At 46.8% G+C, this 16470-nt stretch overlaps 1 protein-coding gene across 2 annotated transcripts in view; it reads left to right on the top strand.

Annotated features, from left to right (window-relative positions):
- Nucleotides 1-3320: 3320 nt before the first annotated feature.
- GPSM3 (G protein signaling modulator 3) overlaps nt 3321-16470 on the top strand; it is an 85992-nt gene continuing 72842 nt past the window's right edge. Inside the window, exon 1 of one of the 2 annotated variants that reach the window (XM_069237256.1) lies at nt 3321-3812. The gene's annotated coding sequence lies outside the window, so the exon portion shown is untranslated. Of the gene's footprint in view, nt 3813-3865; nt 3956-16470 lie in introns of those variants that run through there. The other variant, XM_069237257.1, reaches the window with a different exon arrangement.

Raw genomic sequence — 16470 nt, 5'->3', positions numbered from 1 at the left:
GAACCACAAAGTGTTACAAAAATAAAGGTACTTTATTATAGTAACACAAATACTAAAATACTGAATAGGCAATACTCCAATAGGAGGTAAGTAAACCTACTAATATGTACACATTAGAAGTCAGTGATTAGCTTAGAAAGCAATAGCAAATAGGGAAGGCCCTAGGGGGAGACCAAACCATACACTAAGTAAGTGGAATGTGAAAGACAGCCTCCTACCCAAGGACGTGGAATCAGTAGAGGGGAGCTAGGGGAACTAGGAACCCTGTGAGGTAAGTACCAGGGTGCCCCCCAGCGACCAGGAGTACCTGGTTTTCTCTCAAGCCCATAGGAGAACTTTGGAAAAGGACTGTGCAAGATCCAGACAAGACTGGAAGAAACCAAAGGTGGATCCTCACAGAAGAGGACCTGCAAAAGAAGGGGACCAAGTCCAGTTCAAGATGCAGTGTCCGGTTGTGGCAGGAGCCACTACCCACCCTTCTGTGGATGCAGGACCAGGTCGATAGTGGACGAAGAAGGTCAGCAGTGCAGCACAGGAGCAGAAGAGGAGTCCCAGAAGTGACGCAAGTGATGTCCCACGTCGGCGGTCGTGATGTAGTCGGTCATTGGTGTTGGAAAACCACCAACAAGCCTTGGCAAATGCAGGAGTCGGAGAAAAGGTTTTGCAAGGCTGAAGAGGACCAGCAAAGCCCACGGGACTCAACCCAGCACACCTAGAAAAGTGTCCCACACTGCTGGAGCAGCAGACAGAAGACTGTGCATTGCAGGAAGAAGTGCAGGGGGCTGGGGCTACACAGAGCCTGAAGATCCCTTGGAGGAGGAACAAACAAGCCTCGGTAGCTGCAAGAGTCGTGGTGCACAGGGGCAATGTCCTACAAGGAGAGGCAAGGCCTTACAGTCTCCCAAGTTAGACAGCTGGTAGAGAGGACCAAGGGGACCACTCTAGACCACCACCTGTGATGCAGGATCCACGCAACTGGTCGTTGTTGCAGTTGGAGCCTGCAGATGCAGGGGAGTGACTCCTTCACCCCAAGGGAGATTCCTTCTTACTTCTTGTGCAGGCTGAAGACCCGTTGCCCTCAGAGGATGCACAACCAGGGAAATGTTGCAGTTGCTGGAAGGAGCCGGAGAAACAATGTTGCAGAGTGGAGTCGTCGCTGGAGTTGAAGATTGTCGGTTCCTGGGGGGTCAAGTTGCAGTCCCGGTGGCCAGAATATGAAGTAAACGATGCAGAGGAATCCTGCTGGAATCCTGCACGTCAAATCTGAGAACCCACCCAAGAGGGAGACCCTAAATAGCCCTAAAAGGGGTATGGTCACTTGCAAGGTGACCACCTATCAGGAGGCAGCTGTGACGTCACCTGCCTGACCTGGCCACTCAGATGCTCCCAGAGGCCTCTGCATATCATGGATTCAAGATGGCAGACTCAAGTGGCCACCTGCAGGAGCCCTGGGCACCATCCTTGGGGTGGTGATGGACAGGGGAGTGGTCACTCCCCCTTCCATTGTCCAGTTTTGCGCCAGAGCAGGGACCGGGGCAAACCTGTTTATGCAAGGAGGTCTCCAAATGTGCCCTTCAAAGCATACCGGTGGCGTCTGGGGGCTACCCCTTCCAAGCCATGTTTAACACCTATTTCCAAGGGAGAGGGTGTTACCTCCTCCTACAGGAAATCCTTTGTTCAGTCTTCCTCTGCCTGAGCTGGTCAAGCAGCAGGAGGACAGAAACCTGTCTGAGGGGTGGCAGCAGCATGGGTTGCCCAGAAAACCCCAGAAGACTGGTAGGAGCAATCTGGAGGTCCTCTAAGGAGCCCCCAGAGTGCATGGAATCATACAACCAATACTGGCAACAGTACTGAGGTATGATTCCAACATGTTTGATACCAAACATGCCCAGGTTCGGAGTTACCATAATGTAGCTGGACATAGTGCCCTGTGTCCAGTACACGGGTAAAATGGCTTCCCCGCACTTACAAAGTCCAGGGTATGGAGCTCGTAGGGGCACCTCTGCTCATGCAGAGGTGCCCTCATACACAGGTACCTGTACCCGGCCCTCTGGGCTAGGAGGGCCTCCCATAGGGGTGACTTACAATGACCTGTAGTGAAAGGGTGCATGCACCTTTGCACGCAGGCTGCAATGCCTGGCCTGCAGACACATTTGGATGGGCTCCCATGGGTGGCATAATACACGCTGCAGCCCATGGGGAACCCCGGTGCAACCAATGCCCTGGGTACCTCAGTACCATATACTAGGGACTTATATGGGGGCACCAGAATGCCAATTGTGGGATGTGCCACGTCCGGGCAACCAAATTTAGGGGGAGATAGAGAAAACAGTCAAAACAAACTGACAGCAGGCAAAAAGCAGGGGTAACCATGCCAAAAGGAGGGTACTTTATAACAAGAACACCATTCAGTGCCAAGAACACACAACTAATCAAAGCTGACAGTGTTGTAAGATAGGAGTAGACCGTTCATTCTACTGATGCTTCATTTGAACGAGCTAGATCAGACTCAGGTCCGAGATGGAAGCATTGGAATCTGGAAAGTCACCCCTGGCCTAACGAAAGCACTGCAATGCCTCATCACTGGCAGATTTTGCTCTGCAAAAATGGCAATAACATGAGATGATACCCTTATGTTCCATGTATTCGTGCCCTCACTGTCCCAGCTGTCCTAGCCTGTGTTGCATGTTCTTTTGACCTGTCAATCTGAGTTAGTGTATTTGGCGTGTGTATAGGTGTCAGTGATACAGCGGCACGCGACTGAGTAAAGGGACATGGACGCGTGGCCCATCCATGAGACGGACATCACAAAAACTCGTTGTCTTGTTCTTTTTGAAGTTGCCAGGTTGAAAAAGTTGGTGTCAAGCAGTGACAAGATGGGGTCCTATCACTGCTTGTTATCTCAAGCTTGGTTACTAAGGAAGGATGTTGCCTCGCCGTTTGAAATAAGATCCCCAGATCTGCTCCCCCAGTGACTTGTGGTGGTGTGTGGTGCAGTCACACTAACAAGCCACTAAATAGCTCAACTCCAGTTGACCAACTCCCTGTTCACTTCCCTACTACAAGACATGCGGGGACAGAACCCTATTGCAGTGGTTCCCAACCTGTGGTCCTGGGACCCCTGGTGGTCCACAAAGCCTCCTCCGGGGATCAGCGGCTGCTTAGAAAATTAAATTATATTAACAGATTAGGCCCCCAGCTTTCAGTAATGACTCAGTGGGGGGTCCCCAGATTCCTATAATGATTCAGTGGGGGTCCCCAAGTTCCAGTAATAATAAAATGGGGGTCCACAGAAGTCAAAAGGTTGGGAACCACTGTCCTAGTGGGTTGTCTGGTGGGACCTAAAACTCCTCCTGGCTGGCAGCCACCATGACGCTGGCTTTCAGTTTGTGTTTGTTTTTTTTTAATTTTATTTTTTAGCTTTTCCTTTCTGTGTTTCTTGTTAGTAGAAAAGCAGAAGCTCTAAAAGCCAGCATCACTGCCTGTGCTGTGGTAGGCGACACAGGAAGTGGCGAGACACGTATCGCTCTCTTTGAGACGAGGATGGGGACTGGTGGCGACCTCAGACACGGAAGAGAGAACGAGCAAGTCTGAGGCAAATCAGGGGGCGAGGTGACACAACACCCTAGAGCCTAGGGTGCGGACAGGAGACCATCTCCCCAAAATGAAGGACCCGGGGCGCTGCAGGGGGTGAGGTGTCATCTTTGGAGCCCACGGGAGGACGGCCTGCTCCAGATCTAGAAGGCAGTGCACGGGGAAGGATCCACTGGGGAGAGAAGGAAACATGGCGTCCACCCAGAGGACCCCCTGAGGTAGGCCGAGGTCTCTTCCCGCCAGAACTGCAGGGCTGTGAGGTGAAAACGAGGCCGGAGCAAAGGAGGGCGCGTGATGCGGGGGAAGAGGGCCTCGTTCATCACGGATACCCTTTCATTACAGAGGTGCCTGGTAGGCCAAGGTGCGGCGTCATCAAAGCTACAAAGTGCAATGTGTGGGCGACGAAGAGTTGCAAAAAAAGGGAAGCTGGGCGGATAGCTGGAGGGGTGCTGCAGGGTCTGCGTGCGGACTGCAGCTTGGGGTTTGCAATCCATTCAGGGGGCCTGGGGCAGTGCAGTCTGCGATGTATGATATGCAAAGAGTGAATATTAATCGTTATTGACAGCAGGGTGTGTAGGAGGCTGTACAGAGCGCACAGATAAAGGAAGGGCGGCATATAGCGTGTGCAAAGGGCGCTGTGTGGAAATGGCGGGAGAGTTGTAGGGTGGAAGGGCTCTAGATTCACGTCCTCAACTTTATTGGCAAAAAAATGATCGATTTCTTACCACTGACTGTAAAATCCTTTTTGGTAATGCGTGCTGTCCTGTGCATATTTCATGTTTTGCATCATTTTGAGTTTCCTACGAGTTTTGTTTTGCTAGATGATGTTCCTGTAGATTGTTTTCATGCGATAGTTCAGTCGTGTATGCCGTGTATTGTGAACTGAGCTCCTGTGGGTGAGATCAGGCTGCGGGTGGGGGTTCACAGGGTACGACTGAGAGCTCTGGTGCCGAGGGTGAAGCCAGTGCCGCACAGTGCCAGTCAGCGGTCCCCAAACGCGTCCATGCTACTTGCCCATGCGTTCATTGGCCTCTCTGGGAAGCGGGCATAGTAATGGCCACAAACGTGCAGCTGTAATTCATATTTTATGTGAACGTTTATGAAGGAGGCATACACAGCTGTTGAAATATTGACAGCGCCAAAGGAAAAGAAAATGTGTTTACAGACGATACATAGGGAACGTGTGTCATGAAGATGGCAAATTTAAGAAAGATGTCAGGAGAAAAAGGGCGTATGCTTCGAATAGAGAGAAAGTTGCAAAGGGCAGTGGTGTGAAGGGTAGGACGGGAGTGACCAAGACACCGCAGCTCTCTACCCCGACCACAGGCCTTAGTAATGTTTAACCCGCAGTCTTATATTTCCAGACTTACCAACTCACATGGTGCAACAGTGTGAAACAGGATATCTGCTCCTTTCACGCGGCCCCCTGGCACTAGTTTAACGAAACTTGTGCCCCCCCCCCCCCCTGGAAACTACATGGATCCCCATCCCCCTTTCTGGCCTCAGTCAGGAGCTCTCAGGCCAGGGTACTGTGCTGAAGGGCCCCTGGAGCTCGTGCCCCCCCTGCACCACGGGTGCTGCGGGGGCCTTTGTTACGCCACTGCATCCTGGCGAAAAGTTGATATTACATAGTGAAACAAAATATGAGCTGGAAACACTTTCACAGAGTGGGCCTCGAGCTCCTCCCTCTGGAGGCGCTGCATAGCCGGTGTCCATTATAAGGTGTGAAACCTCCCCAGGCATTTACTGGCAGCCGTAGAAGGTTTTTTTTTTAATTCTATTTTTGGGGGAGGTTTTGTGGACGAGCAAAAGTGCTTCGGGTGTGCTTGGCAGCAAACCCCACTTCTCACACACGGTGACATTTTGTTAGAAGCTGGCAGGTCTGTATTTTCAGAATTAAACAATTTTCAGTTCTGAGTACTCCCAATAATATCACTGTTGCTCATTTGTCTGATTCAGCTAACAAGCATTGGCAAAGCCAATAGGTCTGGCTATTTTAGGCTTAAGATAGTTGTTATATGGTATGTCTAGATGCAACAACAACAAAACTCACAGACACCATAATACTATTCAGGTGGCACAATGTGAGAAGAACAGGATTTCAGTTCACATGATTTAAGCTACGCCCTTAATTATATAGGCCACACCTCTCTTGTAGAAAATTCATCAACTTTTTTATCCTACTTAAAACCCTGGCTTCTTGGAAATGGCAGCAGTAGGGGATTGTTCTACAAAGGTCCATGTTGGAACAGCTGCAGTGTGTACCCAGGGCTGCAGAGGATGGTTGTCGTGTGTACTGTTACAGAGGAAGGGCTGTAGTGTGTAGAGCACACAGCCTGCTATTGATATGCCCCTGTGGCTCTTTCAGCTGTCTGAGGATCTGGAGGTTTACTTTCTAAACATTTCCAATTGCTGATGCGTTACTGCTAATGTGTTCAGATAGGTCTGTTAGTGATGTGTGTTACTGATACTGTGTTTGGATAGGTCTCTCAGTGATGACGTGTTATGCATATTTTGTTGTGATTGGTCTCCTAGTGATAATATGTTATTGACATTGTCTCCTGGTAGGTCTCCCGGTGATGATTTGTTACAGATGTTGTGTTCTGATAGGTCTTCCAGTGATGCTGTGTTATGGATATTGTGCTCTGGTAGGTGTCCCAGTGATAATGTGTCCGGTATAGGTCTCCCATTGATGATGTATTATGGATATTGTGTTCTGATAGGTCTCTGAGTCTGGCACTTAGGGCCTAATTTAAATGTTGGTGGACAGGGAACTCCGTCGCAATGGTGATGATGTTCTCACCTCCAACACAGTACTCTGCCTGCCAGTTTAAACACTGGCAGACATAGGTGGCTATGGTGGTGACTACTTCATCACCACCGTGGCCAAACTTCTCCCACTGCCAGAGGGAGCAAGGGCCATCAGAGAGTGGGCTGTCAGAGAATTGGCTATATGTCCGTCTGCCCAATTACGATGGGCGGACATATGTCCATTTTTTTAAGTCTATCACCACAAGGCAAACCTGGTCGGTAAGGTACAAGAAAAACACAAAATGCCCCCTCTCGCCATGGGAGATGACTCCCATGGTGTATCGGCCATTATCTTTTTTGTTTTAAAAAACAAAATCCAGAAGCAGGTTTCCCTTTCTTTTATTTATTTATTAAAAGAAAACCGTTTCGTCCAACGCTCTATCTTGTTGATGGAGCCCTGCACCAAACTGGAAACAGCATTGACATTAACCGCTTGACACGACATGATCACCTGCTTGGCGGTCTTTTCTAAAGCTGGGTGATGGTACCTCCGTCAGGGCAACGGAGCAATTTACTCAGTCGCCCTCGCAGAGAATATAAATCTGCCATTTATTGTTCGAACTGAGTGTTTATGAACTGGTGTCAGAAATGGGAGCTCAGAGGGCTTCACCAGTCCCTTTTACATCTTCTTAAGACCCCTAAGTATGAGTGTTAAGGCAGTCTTGATTCAGCTGTTGATGAAAGATATGTTTACGTTTTTTGGTGGCATGAACTACTGGGTGCTGCAATATATATATATATCTATATCTATATCTATCCAAACGCAGAAGTTGCTCAGCCTATGGACCGGGGCTCGTGCGGCATGCTGTTCATATACAAAGCAACTCTCCGGTAATCCTTACCAGGGGAAAATACGAGCCACACCACGGAGTCCAATTTGCAAACAAACGTGCCTTTACTTTAGCTCATAACAACAAGGAACACAACGCGTTTCGACCTGAAACAGGTCTTGATTAAGTGATTCACCGTAAATGTTCATTGGTATTTAAAGAACTACAATCAAAATAAAAGAAAAATACAACAGGAACAGTTGCGCCCAATTAAAACATGCACATTACAAATTTTGCTATAGTAGCCCAAACTTTACCAAGTGCTATTCTCTCACAGGAACATCAAAATAAAGCATAACTTCATACAGCCAGACATTGTATAACCTCAGAGAGGGAGGGATGGGCAAGTACATTTATGTAGGTTACCAGGACAATCTGTTCCATTGTGCAACTTGGTGGGCATCATTAGACAGACCGCAATCAAGAGTTGTGCAGGAACTTTGGGATACAATAGCATGTCAGAAGTAATGCTGGTAAGGCTACTGAATGACGCAATATCACTTTGAAATTTTATTTCCAATTTAGTGGTTTAATTTAACAAAGAAATGCACCCTGATGATTTAGTCTTTGATCTTCGATTAACTTGAACCAATTGGACTAGCACATCAGAAGAACCTCGTACAGAAAAGTAGGTGTTCTGGTGACGTGGAGCCATTGTGTGACCCTGAGCTGATGCTAAGAGTTCAAGACGATTCCAGCAGACCTGTCATATTTCCCGGGTGCAGCTTTTAGATTTTAATTCTGGTATTTATAGGCCTGATTTTATAATGGGATAAACATGACTATAATTTTCAGAATGCAAATTTTAAAAAAAACAGAAGTGAAAAAGCAACTCATCTATGACCCTGCGAAACTGGGGAGCTCTGTTCCAGTTACCTGTATGCCTCACCTCGTTCTCGCATACACCGTACTCCACCACCTAAATAACGCCCAACACCCTAAACCATGTATCACTACCTATACCTTGCACCCTACACAACAACTGACAGCCTGCATCACCTCATCATCTGTTACTTCCGATCCTTTACTCTTGTAGGAAATGTAAAAAATAAGCGAACTACAGTGAACATGAAATGTGAAAACACCGCGCAACATCCAGCACCAATAGAGGCCACACTGCTGTTCACTATAAAAAAAACAGTTTAGGCCAAACCCCCACACTGACATGAGAAAGGTGAAAGGTTCGTGCAAGGATGTAGCAGAATAAGAACGCCAAAGGGCTATCTGTTAATGGCCAACTCATGCCTGACAAACCTGCAAGTATTTATGGCATAAGCACACCAGTCCCTGGCACACTCTCCGTGTCTACAAACAAGATCGCAGACAGATTAGACACTGGGCACATAAATGAATTAGCCCAAAGCTCGCAGATGCACGACTTACTATGGGTAAAGGGAAGAAACCAAATTTTGAGCACCTGGGAGGCTTGGATACACGATGCAGTCAGAACACACTTCAAACAAATTAGATTCACAAAAGAGAACAAACGCATTCATAGGTCAAAGAATGCTCGGTCATAAACCTTTGTCGAATGTATAATAAAGAGCGAGTAATGTCTTAACCTAGGAATTCGGGGCTATGTGGGACATATGTTTTCGAGTGTTTTCCATTTTAATCTGTAACTTGCAAGTTATCTATTGTTAATCATGTGTAATAAAGTATTGGACAGATTTGTATGAAGGGGCCTGTCTGAACACACGAACGAGAAAAACTGTAGAGGCAGGTCATGCAGGGCTGATGTGCAGTCCGCAGTGTTTTTCTCCCTGTCACAACAGTTAGTAAATACTGTCACTGGAACTGCCATGAGGAGTCTGCATGCTCATTTCTGAGTCATGAGAGCGTATTCGTTCACCCGTAACAACTCCCTGAGGGAGGCTGTATCCCATCTGTTACCTCGGGCAGGGAGTATTTCCTTCCTGCCGTTAGGCTTATGGTCCCCGCACTACTTGCTGTTTCCTCCCGCTCACTGCCTCGAGCCACTACGAACATCCTATGCTACCCCTTACACTCCTGGTCTACTCAAACATACACCTGTAACTCAGAACTACACCACCACCTGCACAACTTCCACTGCCATCCGCACCCTGCTCCACTAAACACATTGCTACCTGCATCCTACAACTTATATCCTATAGCACCTACACCATTCAGCACTACCTATAGGTGCCCCATCTTATGCATCTACCTACATAACACAGCTTTTGTCTGCTTCCTGGCCTGTTGATCTCTTCATCCCTGCACTTTACTAATAACTTCACAAACAACAGTACACCGCTACATGACTGCGTACAACAATACATCCACTTTACACTGCCTGCATCATACAGCACCCACAGCATGCCACCTTACTCCTATGTCTACAAAGATTCACCCTACAAGACTACCTACACTCTCGACTGCCATCTAGCCCCTACACCACCTTCAATCCCAACCACAACTCACACCCTAGTCACCTTTTACTTTATATCGCAAAAACCATTATCCAAACTACAACTTTCCTCCTACATCTTTACACCAGTACTCTTGAACAGCTTACGCAACCTCCTACAGTACTAATGACTCTGCACTTTACACACATCTAACTGTACATACAAAAGACATAAACCAAAAATAAAACATAACTCTAAACCACAGTCTATGCAATCTCCTATACCTTACACCGCCACCAAGTCCTCATACCCTCTACCCCACCACTTGTACAAATACCTACACAACCTTCTTTCCTTTCTATGCCAAAGTCTATACCTCTGCAATCCAACTATCACCACCTGATCACCCACTTCGGCATGACATCTTACACACACCACACCCAAACCCCAGCCTGGGGAGTGCAAGGTGTGCCGGAACCAGTTGTCGAGCAGACTCAAAATCAGTAGATACTGGAGGTGATGGAGCCATGGAGTGCCAACTGCGTGGGTCCGCATCTGACTTTGAGTGGCCAGAGGGGTCGAGTCCCACTTGGACTTCTTGTGCTTCTGGTCTGCTACGGACTCAACTTACACAATGACTCTGAGCAGGAGCGAGAGTTGGCATGGGAATGACCGATTTCGGCCCTGTGACCGGGATCAAGACCGTTGCTTTGAGCAATTTCTCGTCTTATGTTCAATGATGTCTAGCTCCTCCTTCTACTCCGTGGTTGGGCGCATCAAGGCGCACTTCTCACATGACGTCATGACCAGAGCACAGGCACCAGAAATTTTCATGCAGTCACAACACGGCTTGAACCCTGGCATCTGGAAAATGGTGAATTTGTTATTTTAAAGATGAGGAATCTGCAGTTAGATAGAGCAGTCACTGGAACAGCCAGTTAACAAAAGTAACTGTTGTGTTGTAACCAAACATAGGAATAACACACCCTCCTCCCTCATCTCTCTATCTCTTTCTGTCTCTGTCCCTCTAACTTTTGCTCTCTCTCTCTATTTCTGTTTCACTCACCTTCATTCTCTCCCCTGATAGCTCTCATCCTCTCTCTCCCCGTCTCTCTCTCACTCATTACCGCTCCATTTTCCAGTCCTTTTGTCACAAACTCAGGGATTCCATTCCTATGTTTTGGTTTCACTTGTAAGCTTCTATTTCCACTGTATTATTCTTTTCTATTTCATTTTCATGTTTAGCATTTTTGGAGAAAGAGCTCCAAAATTACATAAAATTCATTTGATGCTATGCTTAGTTTAGCTTGAGATATTTTAAACTGCTGTTGCCATTCAAGCCCTTTGCCAGTCTCTGCCACACCATGTATATTTGTCCTGGGTTAGCATCTGAGAAATGTGTGGAAGGCACATCCATACAGCTGACCTGGCACTGTCTAGGCTAAAGCATGCGTCTGGCCGAGGGAAAGCCATGGCATGCAATTCCTGAGGTTAATGTTTACAGAGAGAAAGCACCAGGCTAAAAATAAATAAATGAAACGACCTGACAAATGCTAGTGCACAAGCAAACGAGGCTTCTCTTTGCTATCTTCAGATCCTGGACATCCAGTCCTCACAGTTCAGTTACAAAGGCTTCCCTGCTGCACCATCAGCCATGAACACATCAACCGGTGAGATCACAGCAGGGTTAGGAATTAGGTTGACCGCCTCCCTGAATATTGTGCCAGTCCTTTTTTGTGTGCTAGTCTTATGAATTCTGGGTGTTGTACTTTGGTTTTCCTTCCATTGCCCTAATTAGCCGAATACACCAGAAATAAATGATTTGTTGGAAAAAAGATCAGGACTGGAGGCAGTAGACTTGATGACCGGGCCTGAGCTGAGCACTCTTTAACTCTTGGTAATTGATGCTCATTGAATTCCTGGAAAGCACTCCCATAATCGTGACCACTGAGCATCAGAAAAGCAATACTTTGGGTCTCACCTACAAAAGATCTATTGCGGACAATACCAGTACTTTGAATAGGATTTGAGTCAGCTCACTGCTTATCATTGGTTGGTTTTGTTTGCTTCTTATTCAGTGGCCTTCTTTCATCTTCTTGTGTCCCTCCCCGGAACATAGCTTCTTTACTATCCTTCTAATTAGAAGACTTTTGTCCTTCAGCGGCTGAAATCAGAGAACTGCTTTTTAGGGTCGAGCCTGCGTTGCATGCGCTTGCGCATGCGTATCGTAGCGAGACGCTTAAGTGTTTAGAAAAGGGCTCGGAGCTCTGTCGACGTCACGTCAGTGTTTTTCATTGGTTCGTGGGTTTGCCTAATAAAATCTGCTTGCTTTCATTAGTCGAAGGCATGCATACGTCATGCCTTTTCCGGTGGCTAGCCCTCCTCGAGCGCATCGACCAAGTACAGAAAACATGCGAGGCTCGCTGTTTTCTGTCCGGCTCGTGGACTACTTTTTCTCTAATTTACTAGCGTGATTTCTCTTGGCAGTATGCGAGCGCTTTACATAGTTAATTGCACTTTTTCGGGTTACGTACATAAATGCACTTTTGCCGATAGGTGAAAAGTCGGATTAGGAGTTTACAACGCGATCAGCTCTAACATGAGCAGACGCGAGACCCGTTGCATTGCAAATGCTTATTTCTCTTTGAGCTCTCCACAGGAGTGCATTTGTTTACTTGCTCTCTCCCCAATGTGCTGTTTCACCCCTCACGTCCCTGCGCCGTATGATCTCTGTGTTGCTCCTCAGCCCCCACAGCTCATCTGTGAACACACAGTAACAGGCATTTTTTTCTGGGTTTGACTAAATAGCAGAATTTACAACCTTGGTTTTGTTTTATGTCCTCTGTTCCATATCTTCCATGAAAGCCCAGGTCTTGGCACAAAAGGCACAATTTACAGTGCTGAGAGACGGGTGGCCTGCTGCACTCGATCAGCTGGCTTTTCAGGCACAAGTGTATTTAGCATGATTGAAAGTAGATATTTCTGGGGGTTTATAAATCTGCTCGCTGAGCTGCTGCAGAGCGCCAAAGGGCCAAGTATTTGTTTCAGCTCTGAGTCCTCTAGAAAGTAAACTACATCTTCACAAGCATTTTCCTTTAACTTCCTTATTCACAGCCTCAGATAACTTTTATGTTCTTGTAAGAACCCATAACTAGTCCTCTTTATTATTTTCAGCACATGCAGTAGGCTTTTAAAATCCTTTTCAGAGTTTCCTGCTCCAAACGTATTAGAAAAATGTGAAAAATAAACCATGGTGTTTATAAAGAATGAAAATATGTTTTTCCTCAGTTATTTTGAAATTGTTTTTTTCTACTTTATCGGTGCTTTGCAAATGAGCAATAGCAAAGCCAATAGCTTGCCACTTGTGTTATTAAGGTGAGACATTAAGCGGCTTTGTCAGTGCTTGTTACTTTTTTGCATATTTGCGTTAAATTAGGAGACAACGACTGAAGTGGTATCTTTCAAGAAACTAATTGGAACTGGTTGCTGGAGGTTTTACCATAAGCAAACTGGACCAATAATTCCAGAAGCAAATCTAGCCATCACCTGACCTAACACGGAGGTTATGTTGCTGCAGATCAGGCCATGAGAGTCAAGCACCCATGGCATTAGGGTGAACACATGCTCACTAACAGGAGCACCGTGATGTGGTGTACGTGGCTACAGCTAACCAACAAGGCTCCTGCTCTTCGTTCCCTTACCTGTGGCCCCTGCCTTTGGCTAGTGCCGCAACCTGAGCTACTATGCAATATTCGTATCTCACCTGCCAGGAGGGGGTGCCCCCCTGGGGTACAGCAGCTGGGCTTTCTGTGCCTGTTTTACATCTGTGATAACAATGCACACAGGCCGCGTTTGTTCTGTGTGAGCGAAGCTTGCATGCTTCGGTCTGTAATATGCCCTGTCCAAGTGTGTGCTACACTGCTGCCCCCCAAGCAGATATTGTTTTGTGTGTTAGAGAAGCTGGTACTTCTGTTGCCCATGTGGTATCCATTCTCCTGGTCTTAATGGAGCTGAAGAGAATATTTTGAAAAGCTAAAACAACTACCATTGCCAATCTGTCTAACCTGCAGGCCAAGGGATTGTATCCTAGTAAGAGAGGTGAGTTGGTGAATCCAGTTTTCGCAGAGATCCTTGTGTAACCTGCAGGTCAATGTTCCAGTCCTGGTAAACCTGGGTAAATGCACACTGCAAAGAGGTGTGTGAAATGTGTAAGGCATGGGTTTGACCACCTGATGATTTAAATTAAATGTTCAATTTTCCTAATTCGATAACATGGCTTTCCATTCAGTTGGGTACTAAAGATAAGCAAGTTCTTAATTCTTTGCTTAAACAATGGTCATTATATGTGTAATTACATACATAGGCCAGCATGCATTCCATATTTACAAAGCCTGAGAAAGTAAAATGCTTCATGGTTTGCCTGTAGGCATTTTGCGATGTGATCTGGCGAGTGTGTCCATGTTGCCCGATAGACTCCTGGGTCTGCCCACTGTGTCCAACTGTGGTGATTTGAAATGTGGCAAGTGGAACTGAGCACACTGCTAGGATGGAGAAGAGCTTACAGCCCTTTTCCCCTTGCAGCACACTGCAGATCAGCTAGACAAAGCCTGCACTAAATTTAAAGGGGTGCCCCTGTGCCTATATATTCTGATGTGCTGCACTGGGACACTTGGACTGCGTGTGGAGGACTGAGGTACCTAGCACTGTTGTCAAGATATTAGCCCTGGTGCTTCCTCCTCTGTGCAGCACTGGGCAGAAACAACCATGTAGGAAGTGGACTGGGTTGGTTCACTGGGAGGTGATGATTGGAAAACAGATCAGGGGTGGACAATGGCACAGGCGGCTGTCAAGAACAGGATTGGCGGAGTATGAGGATTGGGAAATGGGGGGACCTGGCAGCCACTGACAGAGCGAAATACAAGCTAGAGCTGGGCCAAATTGTATAAAATGACAGCTAGCTCCACTCTTATCCACACTGTGCCAGTGTTATGTAGCCTGTCCACCCTTATGTGCAATAGGTTTAAAGAAAGAAGGGAGGTGCAGGTATAGGGTAAACAAAACGAGGGATGTGCGTTAGAGGAGAGATGGAGTGCCAGATGGGGGAAGTGGGAGGAGTAGAAGAAAAGTGAGAGGGATGAGGGGTAGAAGAAATAGTCCCTCAATCACGTTGGGAACAGCTGACTCACTGATTAAGATTGACCAATCTGTGCTTGGTCTGTGCTCCACAGAAACAAACAGAAGTGACGCTTGGCCTGTGCTAGCCAATTAGGAGGCAGCCAAGAAAAGTGAAACTGAAGCCAAGAAATGGTAAGTAATGGGTGATGCTACCTTTTACTAAAAACAATAATGTCCGCAAGCGAGGGCATGCTCTCGCAGCTTCGACCCTAAAAAGGGTTCTTCTGAAGGCTGTGTGCCTGAGAGAAGGAAGTTCAGATAACTTCATCAAGTTTGCATTCCTCAGGGTGTGAGTCAGTTTCTGTCAGCTTTTCATTTGAAGTGTAAAATCAATACTTTTCAGGTTCTGTACCTGCTCTAGAAAAATGGTAACCTTTTGCTTAGATTGTTTAGCTATAATACACCACAACTTCTTAAAAGCAGCTGTCATAGTTCTTGTCAAAGAAGAGGATGTTCTTGGTTTGGATACAGTCTGGGTGAAAAGGTCCAAATGTCCCTTTACAAGAGGCCGTCTCAGTAGTTTTGCACCACAGGTCACCAAATCAGCAAGAAGTGAATTATGAGTGAATGTGACAGTAACAAAATGCAGAGTATAATCGCACCCCACGCTGGACTACCTGTGTGCCAGGACGGTTGATGAACAGGTGATTCAGTTGACTTGTTCACCGGTGAGCAGTTATGCATCCGAATGACTAGGTTTGGGTCTCACTGGCCAGTTTTAACTCACAAGACGGTATCTGGAAGTTAGTATCATCACCAGGTGGCAACCCATCTTTAAATGATTAAAACTGCGCCAGTGAGACGGGCTTCCACTGCTGGTTGTCAGTAGTGCCTTACGTTGTTGCTAAGGGTCTAGGACTTTACTAGAGAATCAGTGTCACTCATTCTGCGTACAGAGTTACACTGGTACAGAAAGAGCGGAACAAGAGTGCCACAGAAGCCTGGTTGCTGCTTTTGTGTATGTGCGTGCTTGCTTGTGTGATTGTGACTTTGAGTGTACCTGGCATGGTGTCCTTCTCACCTGACCCACGGCATCAGCGACCACCTGCGGCATCTGCCGCAGCCCACTTGCATTCAGGAGGATGTTAGAGACCATCTGAAGTGCAATTGTGGTCATTATCATCACAGGTTGAGAATCCTGACCATGTTGTTGCTTACCCCACACAATGCCCGCTCTGGAATAAGGGTGGTAATACCTGACTGCTGTGGCTTGATGGTGCTCAACCCTGACTCACTGCTGTCCATCCTTGGCATATTGCTATCTTCCTTGGCTTTGTGGATCCCATTCCTATCACAATGGAATACCTCTGGTAGCTGGAATATGTTTAGAGCCTGGTTTCTATTTTAATTGTATGATTTTAATGCTATCTGGTGTGTTTATGCTGCTTTGCTTGCTCGCTTTTGCTTGCTATTGCAACACCTTTGCTCTCTGCTGTTTCATTGTCCACATCCTTGCGGGCTGATTGTCCAGGCCCTTAGTTTAATCTTTCTCTTACATTTTTAGTCCAAATTTACTTTGTGCAAATATTAGTTTCGTGGTAGGTCAGTAAGGTTTCTTCCCAAGACTCCTTTGTCAGCGGTGATCTTTTTTGTATGACGCAGCCGCCAATTTGGTTGACGGTCACTGCTAATCCTACGCTGCGTTTCAGCCATGTGGCCTCCCATACCTGTTTAAGTGCAAACACGCCAAA

The sequence above is a fragment of the Pleurodeles waltl genome, chromosome 6 (genome assembly GCF_031143425.1).
Source record: "Pleurodeles waltl isolate 20211129_DDA chromosome 6, aPleWal1.hap1.20221129, whole genome shotgun sequence".
Taxonomy (NCBI): domain Eukaryota; kingdom Metazoa; phylum Chordata; class Amphibia; order Caudata; family Salamandridae; genus Pleurodeles; species Pleurodeles waltl.
This window is presented reverse-complemented; position numbering and strand designations above follow the sequence as displayed.